Source organism: Rhinoderma darwinii, chromosome 5 (assembly GCF_050947455.1).
Source record: "Rhinoderma darwinii isolate aRhiDar2 chromosome 5, aRhiDar2.hap1, whole genome shotgun sequence".
In the NCBI taxonomy this organism is placed as follows: domain Eukaryota; kingdom Metazoa; phylum Chordata; class Amphibia; order Anura; family Rhinodermatidae; genus Rhinoderma; species Rhinoderma darwinii.
The window spans coordinates 69,465,407-69,488,870 of NC_134691.1; the positions used below are offsets into that span (position 1 = coordinate 69,465,407).

Here is a 23,464-nt window from a genome sequence, read left to right on the forward strand (position 1 = left end):
GGTCTTGCCCATGTTGTAGAGGTTAGAGTCAGACTGATTCATTGAGTCTGTGGACAGGAGTCTTTTATACAGGTGACCATGTAAGACAGCTGTCTATAATGCAGGCACCAAGTTGATTTGGAGCGTGTAACTGGTCTGGAGGAGGCTGAACTCTTAATGGTTGGTAGGGGATCAAATACTTATTTCTCTGTGCACAATGCAAATAAATATATATAATTTTGACAATGTGATTTTCTTTTTTTTTTTTTTATATAATCTATCTCTCACTGGTAAAATTAACCTAGCCTAAAAATTCTAGACTGTTCATGTCTTTGACAGTGGGCAAACTTACAAAATCAGCAAGGGATCAAATACTTATTTCCTTCACTGTATCACCTATACAGAGGACAGGTGATTAAATGTATGATCGCTAGGGGTCCCACTACGATCTCCCTGAGGATTATTCTGAAAGGAGCAGTGCTTGTGTATGTGTGCTGGCACTTTTTCAATGTCTATGGGCTTGACGGAGGCAACCGATAACAGTACTGGGCTGTTTCCATCGGCCTCATAGACTTCAAAAAAATCAGCAATGCACATGCGCACCCACTTCTCTGTACAAAATCCTCCTCACTTCGATCGGGCAGTAAGGAGGAACGGGGGTCAGGAGCTCCATTCTAGTGATCAGTGGGGGTCCCAGTAGTAGGGCCCCTAGTGATCATACATTTATCCCCTATCCTGTAAATAGGTAATAAATGTGCTTAGCGGGGAATAAAACCTTTAAGTAATGCTTAGATTTAACAGGTCTGGCAGTAATCATACCTGGCTGTGTCTAGTGAAATTTAACTAAATTGTTATTTGAATTTTGGTCAATTGATTGATTTAGTAGCTAAGGGGGCGATTGCTCTTTAACATAAGGCCAGGTTAGGGCTAACCCAATTTTTTTAATTTATTTTTTAATAAAGAATTTTGTGTTTACTTGGGTAATCTTAGTCTAATATTAAAAGTATATAACCGATCCAAAAGAAAGCAACAGAAATCTGCATACCCAAAGTCTAAGACGAATCTCACATGAATATATGTGTAGACCTATAGGTCGATTTCAGGGAGTAAAACCCAAACAGCATCAGAAATGCAATAGAAGACCAAAAGAGAAAAATTGACGCTGTGAAACTATGAAGTAGTAAATGTACAAAAAATACTTTATTAACAATAATAGCACATATAAAAAGAATCCATAAATCCACAATAAAAACAGGGATCCTTGGCTGATATATTAAGCCAGACCATATAGCTATGCAAGAGAGAGGTAAAAGAAATGCATGTGCGTCCCTTGAAAGAAGTAGTGGATGTGTGTGAGCATCCGTGAATGACAGCCTGTTTAGAAATAGGTCAATTGTATGCATACATAAATGTAAGATACTACAGACTACATAAAAGTACATCAGATATTTTTGTGATCATAAGAAAACAATTATGACAGCACAGATGCCAGTTGACATAATGAATACAAGGGATCGGAACATGCAGAGTGAAATCAATAACAAGGTAAGTAAAGTTTCACAAAATCAATGAGGTCTCACATACCCATGGTGACTGAGCAGAGTGAATGCAGCCAATGTCCACCCCAACGCGCGTTTCGGCGCTAATGCCTTCGTCTGGGGGTGAAGGCATTGGCGCCGAAACGCGCGTTGGGGTGGACCTTGGCTGCATTCACTCTGCTCAGTCACCATGGGTATGTGAGACCTCATTGATTTTGTGAAACTTTACTTACCTTGTTATTGATTTCACTCTGCATGTTCCGATCCCTTGTATTCATTATGTCAACTGGCATCTGTGCTGTCATAATTGTTTTCTTATGATCACAAAAATATCTGATGTACTTTTATGTAGTCTGTAGTATCTTACATTTATGTATGCATACAATTGACCTATTTCTAAACAGGCTGTCATTCACGGATGCTCACACACATCCACTACTTCTTTCAAGGGACGCACATGCATTTCTTTTACCTCTCTCTTGCATAGCTATATGGTCTGGCTTAATATATCAGCCAAGGATCCCTGTTTTTATTGTGGATTTATGGATTCTTTTTATATGTGCTATTATTGTTAATAAAGTATTTTTTGTACATTTACTACTTCATAGTTTCACAGCGTCAATTTTTCTCTTTTGGTCTTCTAATATTAAAAGTAGTTTGATGATCTGAAACATTCAAGTGTGACAAATATGCAAAAATAGAAGAAATTGGCAACGCGGCAAAAACTTTTTCACAGCACTGCACATGAGGTAATACAGGCATTCTGAAGTGTTCTTTTGCATTACTGTATTTCTTATGCAGGTAGAGACTTATCTGTATATGAAACATTCAAAGAGAGCCACTTCGCTTGCCTTCTGCCTTAGGGTATGTTCACAAGGCAAACAAAAACCGGCTGTTTTTAAGAGAACACAGCCTCTGTTTTTCAGCCGTTTTTTAAGCATTGAGCGTTTTTTGATGCGTTTTTTTACGGCCGTTTTTGGAGCTGTTTTTCTATTGACAATGAAAAACGGCTCCAAAACAGCTCAAGAAGTGACATGCACTTCTTTTTTACGGTGCGTTTTGTTACGCGCCATTTTTAAAAACGCCCCATGGGAACGAAACTTTGGTTTTCCCATTGAAAAATGGGCAGATGTTTGGAGGTGTTCAGGCCCCGTATCTTCAGCCATTTTTCAGGTTGTTTATGGCCTGAAAAACGGCTGAAAATAAGACGTGTGAACACACTCTTAGGAGTGGAAGCAGAAACTAACTTTCCCTTTTTAGTTTCCTTCTTCAACACCTTAAAAGTTGAGAAATGGGAAATTGCATGTAGTAAAAAATGAAAAATGTACAGTAATATTTATTAAAAAGTTATGCCCTATCTAAATGTTATGATGCTGTATAAAACTGAACATGCATAACCCTATTTTTCCCTAATATTGCAGGACAAGTCACGTAGGGAGGATGATTAGTACATTCTTACTATTAGAAGTTATCAATATTGCCCAATAAGATTTTCTAAAATGAAAAAAAAGGAAACTTACTGCTCAAATATCCGTAGAGTTGGAGTCAGACATCAGACTTTAATTTGCCACATTTAAAAGTGGCATCATAGGACCTCTTTCAGACCTCTGAGTAAGCCCTTATTGCCTTCAACGATCAATCAAAGGATTATATCAGAATAGGTAAACATTGTTGTTTTCTTTCTTAAACAGCGCCGCTGTTGTCTTTGGGTTGTGTTTGGTATGACATCTCCGCTCCTTTCACTTGAATGGAGCTGAGCTGCAATACCAGACATAACCCATGGACAAGAGTGGTGCTGTTTCTGGAAGAAGAGAACCGTTTTTTTGTAATTTCATACAATTTCTTTAAATTGTAGACTCATTGAAGTAGGCAGCGGCACATTATACATTAATAATGTGTGCTTTGCTTTGCTTTCACTGTTTTATACACCCTGGAAAAACACATGAACTATATGTTGTATTATAAGCATTGTGTGTTTGTCCACATGCCACCTTTGCCAAATGATTGTGTTCACACTGAGTCAGAGTTCAAAATCTGGAACAAACTAAGACATTTTCTCTGCTTTTCTGGCATCTGGATAAACACGGATGTGAGCGTTATGCATTTTTTATTAAGTGAAGTCATCAATAAGCAACAATTGTCTCGGTTTATTCAGATTGAGACACGGATGCATAAACTTTCCTTTGATTCATTTGCTCTTTAATTAAAATAAATATTTTATTTTAAGGTGAAATGTTTTTTCTCTAGTTAAAGTGAATAAATCTTCATCCAGCCTGGACTTTGGGAATATTGGTGCAGACTTGCTGCATACTTTTTTTTTTTCTTTCCCTTTTTAATCATTCTTTTTTTAATAGGAGTGTACACATCTGTCTTCATACCCAGCAGCTTTTCTGGCCCAAAACAAGTCCTTTGTGAGTTTCCCCAACTGAGCTCAACAGGATCTCAGTCAGCTGCGAGATTTATGTCATCTTTTTCAGTCCTGAGAACTGTTCCTCCAGCCTCATACATCTGGACTTCATTTGGAAGACATTAAGTGTACTAAAAAGCACATTTTGGTTAAGATCTTTATAGATGATTATTTGAAAGAAATGGAGGAAATAGGTTTTTTTTTTACATGAAGGTTGGTGGGGAAATAAAAAAAATTTCCGAGAGGGTTGCTTCTCCAGGCCTCGCAAGATCAAAAACATTTCTGAATAGTCAACTGTTGCTAGGTGTCCGGCGAATCTCAGCACCATATATCTTGTTAATGTTTGTTGAGAGTTTCTTTCATGCGGCCAGGTGCTGCGTGATCCCACTTTATTAGATCGACTTAACACATTGATAATCATCACAACAACTTGAGAATTGTGAGGGCAAAGAATGAGAATTTGATGAACTGTCAAACCATCAAAATATGTATCCTTATCACAAAGTAATGAAAGGAGCATATCTTGTTTTATATATATATATATATAATACTCCATTAGGAGAATTTACACAACAGACCTGAAGTATTTTATTGGGTTTTTTTTGTCAGCCAGGAGAAATTGATTTTTCAGTCGTTGAGGAATAGATTTCCATGAATACAGTCTCTGTTATATTTTAACAGACAACATCCCACCATGTGTCATGGTTCTCTTTTACACTTGTTAGGGCTTGTGTGAACTATTCTGTTCCATAGTGTTATGGAATTTATGGTCTTCATATCTAAAGTAAAGCTGTACCTTTTGAATAACATTCAATGTGTAGTCAGCAAGCATAAAATCAACTTTCTAATATACCTTTTATTATAATTTTTGCTGTTTTTCACTTTTTTTTTCAATAAATTGTAACTTTGCAGAGTTTAAAAAATTACCAAAGCAGTCACGTGACAACATAACGTGACATCACAGACCCATGTGTCATAAAGTTGTTACGTCAGTTGGCAACGATGTTTGGACAGTGTCAAGCAGAGACAAAACCGAGATAGGGGAGAATTAATTTTTCCTTGAGTAGCTTCTTTAATAGCCCCCAATATAAGTATTAGTTATTTATATACTCTGTAGCAGTGCAGCTACTAAGGGGCAGGATTTGGGCCCAGAATTATATATTTAAAGGGTCTGGGTTGCTGGAGTGGAAGAGAATAATAAAAGTTCCACTCCGTCTTTAGGACAGTCCAGGGTTTGGGCTGCCTTTTGAGTCTCATTAGCTGCCAGCTGTTAAGGCTCCTTTAAGAAAGGTGTGATCTATTCACACAATGCTCCCACTCTGAGGAAGACAGGTATTGCCAGCCTGTGGGAGTCAGAGGTTCTGGGCAGAAGGCCTTTCACCCTGATAGCTAGGGAAGCTGTATATTTAGTTAGAGGCTGGACGGCCTAGGGTTTATTTTTGAACTGTTATGTACAACTGCTTTTCCTGTATGAAGACAATAAAGCTGGTTGCGGCCAGTTTCATACCGAATCCACTGTCCTGGAGTGAAAATTCTTAAGTGTGCCAACCATCTTACCCTGGAGATGGCAATCCGGTTAGTTAACTTACCCCAAGTTGTCACAACTCATTAGACTATTTGTGTGTTCACATCAGGTATTTACATGTCAATGAACCAAGCTACCCTTGGTCTTAACACAAACAATATGATCTGTCCATAATTACGCTGCTTGTTGATGCTTTCCAGGTATGTGATTACAATATTTGAAGTGGCCATACACATTATATGTGTTGGTCGAACCCGCTGGTTTCTGTTAAGCCGGTTGACCACCTGATGTGTATTGTGGCATCCTGACTATCCCCCGACATCAGATGTTGGGGGGAAAGACGGGTAGGGCATGTTTGATTTAAGAAAGCCAGATCCTTTTGTTCATAAGGAGATAATCCACTGACAGAAGAGTCTATCAGCGGCTTACTCACTTCTTCCTATTGAGAATACACATGCATGTGGCTTAGCTATACTGTAAAGAAGATGTTGATCTATTCCACAACACTAAGGACTAAGAACAATGGAGGGATATTACCTCCTTAAAAATCTTACTAAAAGGGGTAAAAAAAAATGGTAATACACCATATTAATAATCAGGTAATAATACATCATACTAATAGGTTGATAGATACGTTTGCCACCAATATCAAGTGCCATCAGCTTACTTACGGTATCTACATTGGATGTTTCCGCTTTGCTAAGCCTGCACAGTCCAAGGAATGTCAGCAGCATCTGGATGAGGTCACCAGTGGGATTGGTGCCGTTGTGGCATGGTAACAGTCAGAGACACTCATGTCGACAGCAAGAAATTTTTTGCAATTCATGGCAACGTATCATTATTTTACCGCATAGATTTTCTCTCATATGTAACTGTGGTATGAAATGGTGACCCATTGCCCTGACTGGCAAAAATTACTCTTTGACATTTAAGCCTCTGTACTTAGATCTGAAAAGTATAAAAAGTATTGACAAACAATGCACGAGCGTGCATGCACTCAATGGAGAGAGGGGAATAAGCCGCTGCCACACACCTTCGGTGGCAGAGTATCTACCATGAGAACAAAGGATCAAGCCCGATCCATGTTCCCCTGACATCTGCTGTTGGGGGAAAGTCGGGACACCCCCTTAAACATTAGATGGTTGGAGGTTCGGCCGATGTTCATGTGTATGAGCACCTTAACTGTTTAATTTCCTGGCAGCGTCACTACAGGGGAAATTTAGCATTACACAGTTCTCATTCAAATCAATCAGCTGTCTTTGTAAGGATGCGTTTGCCTATATCAGTTGCATCAGCATCAGTTTTTTTGTCTCTCAAGTGATTACAACTGATGCAAAAATGTATCAGTTGCCATCAGGCTTTTTCACAATTTTTACTACAAAACCATCAGTTGTCGTTAGTTGTCATCTGTTTTACCCGTCCGTTTTTAACATCAGTTTTTACCACAATGGTCCACCAAGAAGATAGTCTATGGTCTGAAAATGTGCCAATTTTATCAGAGTGGTGCATAGCTTGTGATAGATTGGATACATGATAGTTTAGATACTTCTTGTGTACCATGTCAGGGCTCTCCTTCTCTGCTCTGGCCTTGGCGCTATACTGAAGTCTGCCACACACATTGTAATGTCACGTGTGTCATATTCAGTGCAGCGCTAAGGCCGGCGCCAAAAGGGAGAGCCCAGAAGGCAGCTGCTGTCCACAGACCTCAGATCAGATCTTCAATACAGCCTTGTGAGCCTGTAAAGACACCAAACACTAGCCTTAACTACAGGGAGTAGCTAGTGTTTGGCGCCTTTACAGCTACCCAATCCCACCCGCATCTCCTACCCACCCCATACCACGCAGGGATTGCTGTTGTTTCTCTTCACACAACAGGGTTCGGGTGTCGGACGCTAAAAACAGCCGTCTAGGTCCGTTTTTAACGTCCGTTTTGCATCTGTTTTGTATGTGTTTTGTGTCTGTGTTTTCCGTTTTTGACAAATTTTTAAAAACAAATGAATTTCATGTGTAGATAATGAAACACTGCCATCTGTAGATAATGCCGCAGTGCCCTCTGTGTATAGTGCCACACCCCCCTGTAGAAAATTTTGTAGTGCCCTCTTTAGATGGTGCCTCACACGCCCTGTATATAGTGCCACACACCCCCTGTAGCTAATGCCACAGTGCCCTCTGTATACAGTGCCACACCCCCTGTAGATAATGCTGCTGTGCCCTCTATAGATAGTGCCACACACCCCTGTATATAATGCCACACACCCCTGTAGATAATGCCGCAGTGCCCTCTGTGTATAGTGCCACACCCACCTGTAGATAATTTTGCAGTGCCCTCTTTAGATGGTGCCACACACGCCCTGTATATAGTGCCACACACCCCCTGTAGCTAATGCCACTGTGCCCTCTGTATACAGTGCCACACCCCCTGTAGATAATGCTGCTGTGCCCTCTTTAGATATAGCCACACACCCCCTGTATATAATGCCACACACCCCTGTAGATAATGCCGCAGTGCCCTCTGTATATAATGCCACAGTACCACCTGTAGAGAACTTCACACAGTGCCCCCTGTAGATAGCGCCACACAGTGCCCCCTGTAGATTGTGCCAAATAGCGCCCCACTGTAGATAGCGCCACCCCCACTGTAAATATTGCTACCCCCCTTCCCCTGTAGATAGCGCCACTGAAGCTCCCTCTAGCAGCGGAATCCCCGGGCAGAGCATTGCCGACGCTGTGGCCGGGGATTCCCTCCGGGAGGAGCCCCTGACGCCACTGTCCATATATGGACAGTGACGTCTGGGGTTACCCCCTCAATAGCATCCCTGGCCACACTATTGACGACGCTGTGTCTGGGGATCCCCTAACGGAGGACCCCCTGATGCCACAATCCATATATGGACAGTGACGTCGGGGGTTACTACCTGAAAGGAATCCCCAGCCACAGCATTGCTGACACTGTGGCCGAGGATTCCCTCATGGAGAACCCGCTGACGCCACTGTCCATATATGGACAGTGACGTCAGTGGCTACACCTTGAGTGGAATCCCCGTTGCCGACTAACCAGGGATTCTTCTCCAGAAGGAGCCCCTGATGTCAATGTCCATATATGGACAGTAACCTCAGGGGTTTCCTCTAGGAGCAGAATCCCCAGCCAGATCATCGGCAACGGGTATTCCGCTCAATCAGTAGCCACTGACGTCACTGTCCATATATGGACAGTGACGTCAAGGACTTCCCTGAGCACATGGCTTAAAGCAGCGCTGTTCCCGGGGAATCCTTGGCGAGCAGAGGAGCTCCCTCTGCTCCTCCACTCTGAACTCATTCTGAAGCAGGGACCTGATGGACGCAGACACAGTTGACAGCGGGACATATCCCCAGCAGCCTGGAGCAGCGGGACACCGCCGGGAACCCGGCACTGCCCCGCTGAATCCGGGACGGTTGGGAGGGTAGTGGTCAGGGCGGGGATTCCACTTCTAGCTCTCATCCACCTTCCTGCCGGGTGCTGTCGGAAGTTGGATGCGGCAGCACCCGGTTTTCATCTGGCCACAATTAAAATAGATGAGCTACAGCGCCGGACCTCCCAGGGAGCCGGAACCAAAAACACTGCAGGTAACGATTTTGGATCCGGCTACTGCACAGGTCCAGCGCCGTAAGGAGCCACAACGTGTGTCCCCTGTGCCAGGACAGGTCCCATAGAAAGCTATGGGATCCGCTCTAGCATCAGTTTCCCTCCGGCTGTTCTGCAACATGCCGGAGGGAAACTGACGGGCAACGTAGATATATGAATGGCCCCTAATACAGGACAGGTCCTACAGAGCAAGAGATGCTCCTTGTAACTGCTCTCCACTCTTGCCAAGAGATGAGGATTATGAACAGGGGACCGGCTCTATTAACTCAGAATTCATTAATGCAGTATATGGAAATGAGTTTTCTAAACTGGACAACTCCATCTGTTGTGGTCACAGATAAAAATTCAAATAGTGGCTTGGAAGAGAACATAGCAGGAAGGCTCCACTCATGAAGCCAGAAGCATTTATTTATGGATGATGGCTCCCAGTACTGGGCAATGTTGGGAACATGTGTGTCTAAACTAGGGGATATAATGCAGATAAATAGAAATAAAAGTGCTTATGTGCATAGGTGGTAGGGTTTTTGTAGAGGAATTGTGCTTTTAAAGGTTGGTCCAAAATGAGAAAAAAGGGTGTCACTCTGGTCCAAGCGCCGTTTCCAGCATTGCAGTTCAGCCCATTCAATATAATGGGAATGAGCTTCAATACCAGAAACAACTCCTGGATAAGAGTTTATAATGAAGGGACTCCTTTTTTCTAATCTTGCATAACCCCTTTTAGTCTTGATAATCCAAAATTTGTGTTGGGGTAAACAGAATGAAGCATCTATTGTTTACATATTATTGTGACTATGCCATTTAGTGTAGAATCACGTTTATGTTTGGGCTTTAGTTATAAAAAACTTTAAATTGTGTTTAATTATTACTTCGTTTTTAGTTGTTTAGGGTGGAATTGGGAGTTAAAAATATAAGCTAAAATAACAATATGTCTCTATGTAATAAAGAACCCTCTTGGATTCTTAGGGGCCGGTGTACAGCTAAATACGTGTTCAGTCTATTTTTGTAATCACTAATAAATATTTAGTGGTGTACATAGCTTTGGGCAATAGATGACTTGTGATCTGTTTGGCAAATATCAAATAGAAGTATTGTGTTTGAAAAATAAAACTTCATGAACACCATGCTTACATCTTCTACAACAAAAGATGTTTTTGTTCCATGGTGTAAAGTGTTTCCAGCATATTATTTAACCTCTTTGTAGGATTATGAGCTCTCGCCATGGTCACAAGTGATAATTTGTGCGTCTGTGTAAATAAAACAAATGTTCTCAGTTTCGGCTGATTACATTTTTGTTCATTGGTCATAAAATTTGTTGGACAAGCTTCTCCTCAGATTTTGGTTATCATTCAACCAACGCATGTAAATTTAAATCTGCCAATAGGTTTCTATGTACTATGTAAATAACTCAAGTGTCAAATTTTAAGACCATTTATGGTCTGTGCTTTTCTGCCAAAATGGGAATGGATCCCATCAGATTAAGGCCTGCTTCACACGGCCATGTTCGGTCTGTCAGATATGGACCATATGTCGGCCGTATTTTCCCACCAAAGAAAAACCTTTCTCATAGGAATGTATGTCGGTCATTTTTTCCAGACTGAACACCGTTTACCGTTTAGTGATCCGAACTAGTAGCATTATAGTTACCTATGATACTAGGAGTCCCTGCCTCCTCGCGGGAATATGTGCTGTACTGTAATCATGTTTTCAGTATGGGACAGCAGTCCCACGAGGAGACAGTGACTCACAGCATCATGGTTGACTATGATGCTAGTAGCCCGACTCCCTTAACTGTGTTCGGTCCGGGAAATACGGCTGACATACATTCCTATGAGAGAAGTTTTCCTTTGGTGGGACCTTTTCCATTGTCTGAATTGGCATTTTTTTTCCCATCTCTCTCATCTACACTCATTTTTGCTAGGAAATATATGGAACGAACGGTGAACAAATCGTTAAAATCTTCTTACGGTACACGTTGGTTTATTTTTATTTTTAAACAACTATATAGTCTTAACTTTATGGAAATTTTTGGATTGTAAACCAGGCCATTCTTAAAAATTTTCCACCCTTTAAGACATCTACAGGTGTCTGTTCTTTCAAATGGAAAGTAGACCGGTTAGGTTGGATTTTTCTGACCAATTCATCTGCATTTTCTCCATAGAAAGTTTGGTCAAGTGAAAAGTACTTGTTAAATGGTGTATTACTTTCTAAAAGCTCTGCTTAATATGGCCATACACAAGATGTATTCGAGAGATTTTCCGTTTTGGGCAATCCTTTTTTGTTAGAAGAGTTACCCAGAGATAAATAAACCACAGCTTGTCCTGCTTCGAGGAAAAGCATAGCGATATGTTGTAATCTTTGGGGAAATCAGGCTTTATGGTTTCAATGTTACCTTTTGAAACCAATGGGCTGTTCATGTGTTACATGGACATGCCGAGTACTCCAGAGCAAGAGAAGACACTCTTTGTAGCCTTTCTCTGCTCTGGCCAATTGATGGGGGTCCTGAACAGTGGTCCCTCTTCCCACTCTTATTAACTCAAAATTCCCTAATATGGTATTAGAAAAAAAGTTTTTTTGTTTTTTTTTAAAATAATTGCTATTGTATACTAAAAGAAATACATATGTAGTAGTGCACATGAATGATATTTGAAGCAGTGGGAAAATTTTTCCATCTAAATATCTATTCCCTTCTTTTCAAATTCTGCCAACATAATGTCTTTTTTTTCTGTCTGTGGTCAACATAACACAGTATTTACAATATTAATGCAGTGATGGATAATCCAGTACTCTGTGAGGTGTCCACACATTGCTTGAGTCACATTCCTGGCCTGACATGGTACTTTAAAGGGAACCTGCCACCAGCATTTCACCTATTAAACCAACAATACCTGGTGGAAGTGGGTGAAAAAACATTTTTATGTAACCTATAATTATTTTCTAAGTAACTCTGTACCTTTTAGTATTACATTTTTTACTGTTCCTGCACCGTATGCTAATGAGCATAAAATAGTTACTGTATATCTTTGAAAATAGTCATATCTTCTTTCCTCAAGCTTTTCCGAGTTAACTCCGCTTCCTTACTTTCGCCTCCCCCAGCACACACGATTTCCTGAGATTGCTCATCGATTTTCCTGTTCTGGTGCGTGCGCACAACAGGACATCATAGCGGCGCATGCGCAGTAACTAGATTTGATGAGTGGACGAGGCTGGGAAGTGTGTCTGACCATACATGACGATGAGATTTCGGCATTTCAGGGCGGGTCAGTTTTAAGCGGTGGGTGGGCATATGAAAAGGAACGAACGAGACTGCCGGATTATTATCATAAAAGGCGCTGAATGTTTGCAGACCGTTATTTACGCTCAGAGGAAGAGTTTAGGAGAGGGCATAATGGCAATGAACATTTGACAGCAGCGGCCAGTGAGGGGTGAGTAGAGTTCAATAGGTGAAATGCTGTTGACAGGTTCCCTTTAAGGAGAACCGCATCTAAGTCACTGCTTGGCCTTTTCAAGCTCTCATAGTTCATAGTAGAAATATGGTTCGTAGATATTGATCAATCTTGGCAATTTCAGAGCAGACAAATCTATACAATAATGCTGTAACGGTCCTCCTTTCTCAAGGAGTAATGTATGGGTACGAGCGCTCGTTACTACGAGTGCTCGTCCTCATACATTTCTATCATGTTGCCAGCACGTCTCCTTGTTTATACAGGGAGATGTGCTGCCAACAACAATAATAATCCTTGCAGCATAAACGATATGACCAGCCGATAAACCAGCATTTGCTCGTTCATCGGATGATCATTGCCCTGTTTACACAGGACAATGATTGGGAACGAGCGTTCAGATGAACGCTCGTTTACCCGATAATTGGCCCATGTAAAAGGGCCTTAAGAATATGCTAAAAATTATTAGTTAATGTTTGATGGTGTTTTTTTCCTGTAAACGAAAATATCAGCCCTAAGATGAGTTAAGAAGTAAAATGTAAAAGTTTGCAAGTTCCTAATCCTGTATGGAGCTTTGGGTTGCAGCATGATTATAATTGCTTGTTTTATTTTTGTTCTGGCTCTCACAGTATGATGTGAAAACACTTTACAGGCTTGACACGTAGCTTGATGTCCATCCGTTAATAAGCCCAGAGCTGCACAACTTGCATTTGATGTACTGGTGACATTTTTATTAACTTTGATTAAAATTGACTTCCTATCCTCACACCAGTCTTCAGGACTTCTGGTTGTGTAAGTGCAGGTCAATTCATTAATTCTAATTAGTATCAGAACAGTTTTGATGGCTTGCTCACAGGAGAACTTTCTAAGAGAATGTATATACTGTATGGCTGGATCAATAGATGTAAAAATACATAAAGTGGGTTATACAGTGACGGAAATATCTAAAGCTGGCTGTCACGGCGCGGGGTGTGGACCCACTGGGCCGTACCACGTAGCGGGGTAGCAGATGGCCAACAAGGTACAAAACAATGTCTATAGTTCTGAACGGGTACCTGAGGCAATGTAGACAGTGGCAGGAGCACGACTTGACTTTCACAGCAGGTGATGCCGCGGATGCAGCGGGAAGACACGACTTGACTTTCCAGCAGGTGAAGCCGCGGATGCAGAGGGAAGACACGACTTGACTTTCACAGCAGGTACGATAGCACGGGATACAGGGAACAGGCAGCAGGAACGGGTAACACTGGGAACTGGAAAACACTGGGAGACCTTTAGCAAGACAAACTAGGGTATACAACAACGCTCAGGCAATGGACCAGTGGGCAGAGCCCCTAATTATAGTCCAGCAGCCATTTGGGCTGATAATTGATAGGTGACAGCTGGACGTGTACTGGCCCTTTAAGGCCGTGAACGCGCGTGCGCGCCCTGCGGGAATCAGTACGAGGACCCGGAAGACAGTGCCAGCGTCTCCCTGGAGGGAGCTGACGCTGTGAAGAGGGATGTCCATGGCCGGGATCGTCAAGAGGTAAGTCAGGACGATGACCCCCGGCCCTAGACGTTACACTGGCCATAGACACCAGTAGTAGAACTTGGTTTCCATTTACAAGGTTATGTCTGTGAGGGCTAGCAGACCCTCCCCCAAGGTCCTACCATAAATTTTGTCGTTTCCCCTTCTATAGAATTTACATGTACATGTGCAGTTTTTCTTCTCATTCTTTGCCCCTGTACTTCTGAGGGTATGTGCACACACACTAATTACGTCCGTAATTGACGGATGTATTTCGGCCGCAAGTACCGGACCGAACACAGTGCAGGGAGCCGGGCTCCTAGCATCATACTTATGTACGATGCTAGGAGTCCCTGCCTCTCCGTGGAACTACTGTCCCGTACTGAAAACATGATTACAGTACGGGACAGTTGTCCTGCAGAGAGGCAGGGACTCCTAGCATCGTACATAACTATGATGATAGGAGCCCGGCTCCCTGCACTGTGTTCGGTCCGGTACTTGCGGCCGAAATACAGCCGTCAATTACGGACGTAATTAGTGTGTGTGCACATACCTTTAAAGTAAGAATTTAACAAAGGTGCACAAGGAAATTGGAGCAAATCACATGTAGGTTTGAAAACCATAATACCTACCTGGTATAAAGCTACTGCCTAGGTCAGTGCTGGACAAATGCCAGGCAGGTAGCCAATGCATCGAAAATGTGTCACTTTGTCCTTATTTCTGACCACTAAAAATAAAATTGGCTTCTAGAGTGGTGTAAATGGTTCCTAAAGTCTACAGTGGCTAGTGGCTTAGGTTTATGGTGTTGTATATTTTATATCAAATCCATTTGCATATTTTTAAAGTGCAAGATCTCTTTTTAACAATTTGCTTGTTACTCTGAAAGTAGAGACAATGGCCCACATTTACTAATGCTGCCTAATAGTTAGACAGCGTAAATGTAGACCAGGCAGGCACAAAATGCACCAAATTTATCACAGTAGTAAACACTGCAGATAATTTTGCTGCATCTTCCATGACCTGTTAAACACTTTTCTCTTCCTTATGCCACTTTTGATTTGGCTTATTTTGTGCCATAATTTTGTCCCAGTTATTGGCACATTTGTGGCGCACATTGCTGCATATTACACCATGCCCCTTTTCCTCTAAGTTACACCCTTTTCAGAACACTTTTAAAAAGTGTCTAGTGAGGTGCAAACATCAAAATTGCTGAAAACTGCGCCAAGATTAGGCACATTTTTTGGGCACTTTATTGAAACAGACACTAGTAAAGCTGCTTCAATGCATGTGCCAGGTGTCTGATTACTCTTCACCAGCCTAAGGGTTCATGCACACGCCGTATTATGGCTCTGTCTTATACAATGCTGTAATAGGGTTTCCATAGAAATACGTATGTATACGTATGTCTCCATGGCACGTCTGAAACTAGGCCACTTCCACCAAACTGCACGCCTGTTTGTATAGTGTTGTATTGGTACCCTATTAAATTGTGCCCATTTGACAATACCAGTTTACAGAAAAGTAGAACAATACAGTACCAAGATTAGTAGTATCCTACAGTGCCCAGATAAATCATGTGTTGTGCCTTATTAATACATGTTGCCACATAGTGAAATTATAAATATCACCATACAGAGCGTGGACAAATAAATACTGTCATAGAGTACCGATTGTCTCCCCCCAAATAACAGGAGCCTTGTCTGTCTTTGCCAGCACCACTCTTAGGGTATGTGCACACACACTAATTACGTCCGTAATTGACGGACGTATTTCGGCCGCAAGTCCCGGACCGAACACAGTGCAGGGTGCCGGGCTCCTAGCATCATAGTTATGTACGATGCTAGGAGTCCATGCCTCTCCGTGGAACTACTGTCCTGTGCTGAAAACACAATTACAGTACGGGACAGTTGTCCTGCAGAGAGGCAGGGACTCCTAGCATCGTACATAAGTATGATGCTAGGAGCCCGGCTCCCTGCACTGTGTTCGGTCCGGTACTTGCGGCCGAAATACGTCCGTCAATTACGGACGTAATTAGTGTGTGTGCACATACCCTTACTGCTCGGTGTATTGTCATGTCATAACGTCGCGCTGTTAAAGGGATCCTGTCATCAACATCTTACCTGTTAAACTCACCTGACCCCTCAATGGCCGCAGCTGTCCAGAGTTCATTCCTGTTCTCTTCTTTCCTGAAGTCCTCCTCTGTCAGTAAATATAGTCGTTTAAACTTTTCCCGCCTTTTATGGTAATTATTTTTCCCTCTGGGATGCAGCTTCTTAACCACACCCACTGCCACCACCTGTCCGGCCCTGACTGGCTAAGGAGCTATCAATCAAAAAGAAGGAGGTGGAGTCCACTCTGAGATGCTGGAGGAATGAAAATCTGACTCTTTTCAGATGAAGATTTGACTCTTTTCTGCTCATTTGCATACGGCGTGGGACCACTGAAAAACGGAATACTAAAGCTACAGAGCTTACTTAGAATATATTTATAGCTTAGATGACAATGATTTTTCACCCACTTTCACCAGGTATTGCTGGCTTTATAGCTAAAATGCTGGTGACAGGATCCCTTTAAAGTAATCCTATGACCTAGTAATCGCTGGAGAACCAGATCGGTATTTGGCCCATGTCGGGCTCTACGATATGGTTGTGATTTTAACAACGGGATCAGGAGAGCCAGGGTGAACTAGAGGATTTGCATCCCTGGAGTTGGCCTTAGCAGTAAGATCATTTTTATTTCATACCACTTGAGCCACCAATGAGAAGTATAAGAAAAAAATCACCTTATAGAAATTGATACATTTATTCTATGATCTATTATTTTGTTTTTGTAAATTCTTTATTTATTAATTTTTATAAAACATGTAATAGGGACTTTTTGGATGGTTTACAAATAGGCTTTTTTACTTTCCCCTTAATTTCCTTAACTAGTAAAACAACTTTTTTTTTTTTGTAAAGCTATAACGCAAACAAATTGTCATTAGGCTAAGATACAAACCAGTCATTGCTACTTTTTTGTCTTTTGGATGGAGAATGTTCTGTAGTTACAGATAAGCATGACCATGTGTATCTTATTAAACCCATAGAAGTTCTGTGGAGACTAATTATTTCATGTAATTTTGCTTTGAAGTACCAATTGTTCTTATGAATGTCTAAATACAACTTACTCGGATTAGTACAAAAAGTCTCAGAAAAGCCATTAGCAATAGATAATACTATTCTAAAATAATTGTGAGCTACTGCAGTCCAAAGGAATTAAAAATTGTTTTTCTTAATGTCAGGAGTTAAAGCTGTTTACTGAAGGCCCTCTTCGGAGATCTTTTTTGGGATTTCCAAACTTCCAGTATGTAAACTGATTATGACACTCACCCTTAAGTTCAGTAAGATAGTACACTTAAAGGACCACCAAGCCTAGAACTAGACACTGATTTGTATAAAAGAGCTAAGATTCCCAGACTTGTATATAAATGTTTGAGAAGTATATAAAAATGAGTATATTAGAGATATAGTTGTGATTGCTTATGTAAAGGAATTTCATTTAAATTATTCTCATTGAATTATTTGAAACTCCGATAGAAGTCATTCTAAAGTACATATTATATAATGTACCTATAAACATTTTTAATATCTGCTTGCAAAGGTACTTTAACATTAAGTTTCATGGTCTAAGAACCAATACAAGTAAGCTGTAAGAAAAAAAAAAAAAAAACAGGTCCTGTGGTATCTGACACCAAGATGGTAGCAGCAGATGCTTTAAAGGGTTTGACAAAAAAAGAACAACTATTTTTTTTGCTTTACTGAAATGAAGAAACGTTGTAATATACTTTATTTTTCAAACTGCGTGGATCGCAGGTTTTCAGTCCTTGTCGCTTGGACCCGGAAGTTCAGAGCTGCATTTCTTGCTGTGACGCATCAACACAGGCTCGGGAACAAGAAGCTCCCTCTTCCTTTCAATTCATTAGGCTTTGTTCACATCTGCGCCAGTGTCCCGTCGACTACGCTATTGAATCCTGTCAAAACGACGGAACCCTTGCACAACCGAGACAAACGGAAACCATTGGCAATGAAATTAAATCAATGGTGATGGAAACGGAAACCTATGGTTTCCGTTTGTGTCTGTCAGGCTGGGTTCACACGAGCACATTAACGTCCGTAATGGACGGACGTATTTCGGCCGGAATTCCCGGACCGAACTCAGTGCAGGGAGCCGGGCTCCTAGCATCATAGTTATGTACGATGCTAGGAGTCCCTGCCTCGCTGCAGGACAACTGTCCCGTACTGTAAGCATATTTTCAGTATGGGACAGTAGTTCCACGGAGAGGCAGGGACTCCTAGCATCGTACATAACTATGATGCTAGGAGCCCGGCTCCCTGCACTGAGTTCGGTCCGGGACTTCCGGCCGAAATACGTCCGTCCATTACGGACGTTAATGTGCTCGTGTGAACCCAGCCTCAGGGCTCTTCCGACGGAAAGCTCCGTCAGAACGGAGCACTAGCGCAGATGTTAACGAAGCCGAAGCTAGCCACCTACTCAGTCTGTCTGGTCTCTTTGGCTTAGCTGAAGAATAGAGCCAGGCGGCCAGCCCCTTCATCCATGCCATCAACTCACAGAGGGGAGTGGAACCCACCCCGAGCCTGTGTCGGGGCATCATGTCTGTTCCGAACTTCAGGATCTATTAGACAGAAACTGAAAACCTGCAATCCGTGCAGGTTTGAAAAATAAAGTATATTACAAAATTTCTTCATTTCAGAAAAGCAAAATAATAAATTGTTTTTATTTTTGGCAGATAACCTCTTTAAGTTCTGAAAATTGGTGGGGCCTCCATGGATCTGTTTTTCCAGCACAAGTGGCAAAGTCAACATCTTGAACTCTTTCTCATGTTCCTCAAACTAGTCCTGAATAATTTTTGCAGTGTGCCAGGACACATTATCCTGCTGAAAGAGGCAACTTCCATAAGGGAATACTATTGTCATGAAGGAGTGTAGTTTATCTGCAACAATGTTTAGATTGGTGCTACGTGTCAAAGTAACATCTGCAAGAATGCCAGGTCCCAAGGTTTCCCAGCAGAACATTGTCCACAGCATCACCCTGCCTCTGCCAGCTTGCCTTCCTCCCATAGTTTTTCCTGGTGCCATCTCCTTCCTAGGAGAGCAATTCACACGTACTCGACCGTCCGCATCATATAAAAGAAAACGTGAATTATCAGACCTCCTACTTCAATTGATCCATGGTCCAGTTTTTAAGCTCACATGTCCATTTTAGCTGAAGTGTCAGTATGGGCACTATGCCCGGTCTGTGGCTATGCAGCCCCAAAAGTAGCTGCGATGCATTGTTTTCTGACACCTTTCGATCATAGCCAGCATTAACTTTTCAGCAACGTCTGCTACAGTAGTTCTTCTGTGGGATCAGAGCAGACGGGCATGCTTTTGCACCAACACTCATCGATGGTGCCCGTGACCCTGTTGCCGATTTATCGGATGTCCTTCATTGGACCATTTTTGGCAGATATTAACCACTGCATATTGGGAACACCCCACAAAGCCTGCCATTTTGGAGATGCTCTGACCCAGTCATCTAGCCATAAGAATTTGGCCTTGTCAAAGTCGCTCAGATTCTTACGCTTGGCCTTTTTTTCTGCTTCCAAAACATCAACTTCAAGAACTCACTTTGAGCTTGCTGCCTGGTATGGCCCACCATTTTACAGTTGCCATTGTAATGAGATAATCAATGTTATTCACTTCATCTATCATTGGTTTTAATGTTATGGCTGAAAGGTGTATAGACAGTGATGCTAATGAAAAGAGTACTGCAGATCATCTAAAGAATCTAATAATACCAAAGGAAACGTAATAGTTTGATCCCTTATAAACCTTCTTTGAACGTGATTTAGAGGCCCTATGTGACACACTGAAATATATGAAGCATGCTCTATAAAACATGATTTCCAGTGGACATTTTTATTGTGTCCAAACATACATTTAAACAGCACCTAGTGACTCCTTGATTGACAGAGGGAGAGATAGAAATGTAATTCCTTTAAGGAAAAACTTACTTCATGCTGGTACGTCCGCATATTTATAAGTAGAGGTGAAGCCAAAATAAACAGCGTACTGCTGGCATCTGCATTTTGGCACCACTGAAACGTCTAATACAAGTAATACATAAAATGTTTAACAACATCTGTTTCAGAACCTGCGGGAATTAGCTCACAATGCAATTGTAAAATGTTTGTATAGTGAAATATCTCTTTATGTATTTGTGTAAGTAATGGCAGAGAAGTCATGTGTCTTAATTATTTGGAGGGCGCTAGCATTCCCCACCATTTGCCAATCTGTTATTAACCTTTCCTCTGCTCCGGAAAATGCCAGATGAATTTTGTTGCTCTTCAAGGTTTCAAGGCTGAACATTTCTCATCAGCAGGAGACAGCTTTTCAAACACTATTCAAGTGGTATCAAGTATAATTAAAAAGCTTTACCCTTGCAGCATTTTTGACACAGTTGTGCCTTTGGCACCTTGCTCCATTTTGTTTCAGGCCGTAATCATTGGTTTGACTCCTCCAGCATTGTGTTAATGACTCCCCTGGGTTTGTGCATTGCATTATAGAATGTTGTTACCTTATTTGCCCCTAACACATCCCAAAGAAAGTATTTTAGCAGCATAATGTGGAAAATAGCATTTAACATTGTAATTCTGCTTTACTTGAAAAAAATACAACATTAATAACTTTTACTTAAATTGCATTGTCCATTTTCATACACCCTGTTAGGGAATTCTACGTTTATAGAGGAAACTCCTCTATTCAGGATCCTCATCTTTAAACTAGAGTGGAGAGCGGTTACAAAGAGTGTCTCTTACTTTGGAGGACCTGTCTTGTCATGCATTACACAGACAACCGATTGATACGAATGGGCATTGTGTAATGCGAAGTTTCTCCTGTGGTGGTGCTGCAGGGAAATTGAACACTTACTGCCAGGTTTCCCCTCAGATAACGTTTAATCACTGGGGTCCCAGCAGGGGATAATATGTAATCTGCTTATTGACAAGACACTCTGCTAACAAGTAGGTTTTGTCCGATGCGAACAACTCTTTTAAAGGTTTTTTTTAGATAAACATAAGCCCATATATCACGCTAGTAACATATCAATCGTATTAGAGCAGACAATGTCAATGAACAGTTCAACACTTTGCAAATGTGCTTGGAGATAGACATTTGCTCATATATATTACAAACTTATAGTGTATGATTTTGTTATATTTGGAGATACATTTATGATACTTATTCGTTATAATGGCTGAACATTGTCCCGATCGCTAAGCATTCTCTCTTCACATGTATTATCTAATATTTGCTGCAACCTATATTTAACTAATATTCATGAAAATTAAGTTTATCAATTCAATAAACCATAACCTCATGAACTCCAATTTCCGGCCTAAAAGTGTCTGGATCCACATTATGTACTAAACGGGTCTCTATCCAATTAGATTCTAACTCTTTCATTTCTATGAATTGCACCAGTCTGTAAATCCTCTACTGTCCTTTACTAGGCCGCAGCTGAAGTATGTGTAAGCCATGGCACCTTCATAAATGAGGAGCACTCATGAGCCACCCAACTGTTTGTAAAGGAAATATCCAACCATTACTTCTAGACTGCAGAAAAGTAGTTTTGTGTTCTATGGGAGCTGGGCTTTAATTCCTAGGCTTTATTGGTACATATTCATAGCCAATAGAGTTTCTTAAGGCCCTTTTACATGGGCCAATGATCGGGCAATTGAGCGTTTATATGAACACTTGTTTACGATCATTGCCGTGTGTAAACAAGGCAAAGATCAGCCGATGAATGAGCAAACACTCGTTCATCGGCTGATCGGATCTTTTATGCGACCAAGATAATGGTCAGTAGTTGGCTCTTTGTGAAAGGAGCTAACGAGCATCGATCGACGTGCTGTATCCTGAATCAGCTCTCCTTTTTCCAGACCATATCGGGCCGTGAAAAAGAACCTTAAGATTTGCTTAGTAGAATTTAGTAGCCTAAGGGAAAGTTTAACTACACATACTTTTTCGAACGTGTTTTTCACGTTATGAATAAAGCTCATCGTAATATTTGGCATGCACTAATTCAGATCTCAGGGAATTGCATTTCAGTAGAATTTGTTTGCATACAATTGTGTGGGTGAAAATATTCTGTGTTCTATGTACATGTCCTTAGTCCATGGACATGCTTTATGTACACAGGCAGCACCATCTGGGGAGCCAAGGTCTCCAAAATTTGCTCTAAGAAACCAAGTGTATGGTTCATAGTGTGAGGAGGTATGAGCTTTATTTGTAAGGGGCTGGAGAGCAGATATACACACCTGATCAGGCCAGAGTCTGGTCATAGGCTGGGCAATCGAAAGCAATAATTATCGCATATAGAGATTTTCAAACGTTTGTAAAATCTCTGCCTACGACTCAATCCTCTCCTAGAAAATGGAAGAATTGGACCCCCATGTCACTGCTGGAGGAGGGCCAATCATTTCACTAGACAAAGGTGTTGGTGAGGTACCTTTATGGCCGTCCTAATCCTACTGGCATAACCAGTTTTCCTAGGCCTGGGTTGCTTATACTTTTCTCCTTAATACAACTCTGTCTCCTTTGTGCCAAAACTTTTATAGTCTCACAAGGGTCGAAATATGCAATGTAATGGGATGCTCAGTATATGAAATAATTGGGGTGGAGAATTACATTAATCGGTTTGGATAGACAACTCATAAATCATTGCAGATAGTATAAAAGGGGTAGCAAACACATGGCTCATAGCTAGGGCAGAATAACAAAATGGATAAAATATATTTTGCAAATATATTCCACTGTTATAGGTTCAATGAAGTAATGTGTATATGACAGCGGTTTCCTTTCTTTTTTTACTTGAGTGTTATGAGAAAGCTAGCTGAGAATATATGAGATAAATAGATATAAGGTAGGTAGATAGAAAAAGAGAACGATAGAGTAAAGGCCCTTTACTTTACTTCATATGTACACTTGTTCCCGATCATTGCCCTGTGTATACAGGGCAATAATCAGCTGATGCACGAGCAAACGCTCATTTATCAACTGGTCGGCTCGTTTATGCAGCCAATAAAATGGTCGCTAGTTGGCAGCACATCTTCCTGTGTAAAAAGGGAGATGTGCTGCCAACATAATGGAATTTTTTTCTGAATAAATGATCGCATATATAATACATCCCCATACATAAGTGATCATTGCTCTTTGTGAAAGTAGCAAACGAGCGCCGATCGACGAGCTGTCCCGTTGATCGGTGATTGTTTTCACGGCCCATATCAGGCCATGTGAAAGGACTTTAAGGGTAGGAAAACACATGGCGTGTTCTGGGCGGATATGTTGTGTCAAAGCTTTGCAGCGTATCCGCCCTTCCATCCTAAAATTGCACCACGTTGTGCA

At 41.4% G+C, this 23,464-nt stretch overlaps 1 protein-coding gene across 4 annotated transcripts in view; it reads left to right on the forward strand.

Annotated features, from left to right (window-relative positions):
• The window catches only part of STAU2 (staufen double-stranded RNA binding protein 2), a 310,889-nt gene that overhangs the window by 283,204 nt on the left and 4,221 nt on the right, over nt 1-23,464 (forward strand). The window lies entirely within an intron of this gene.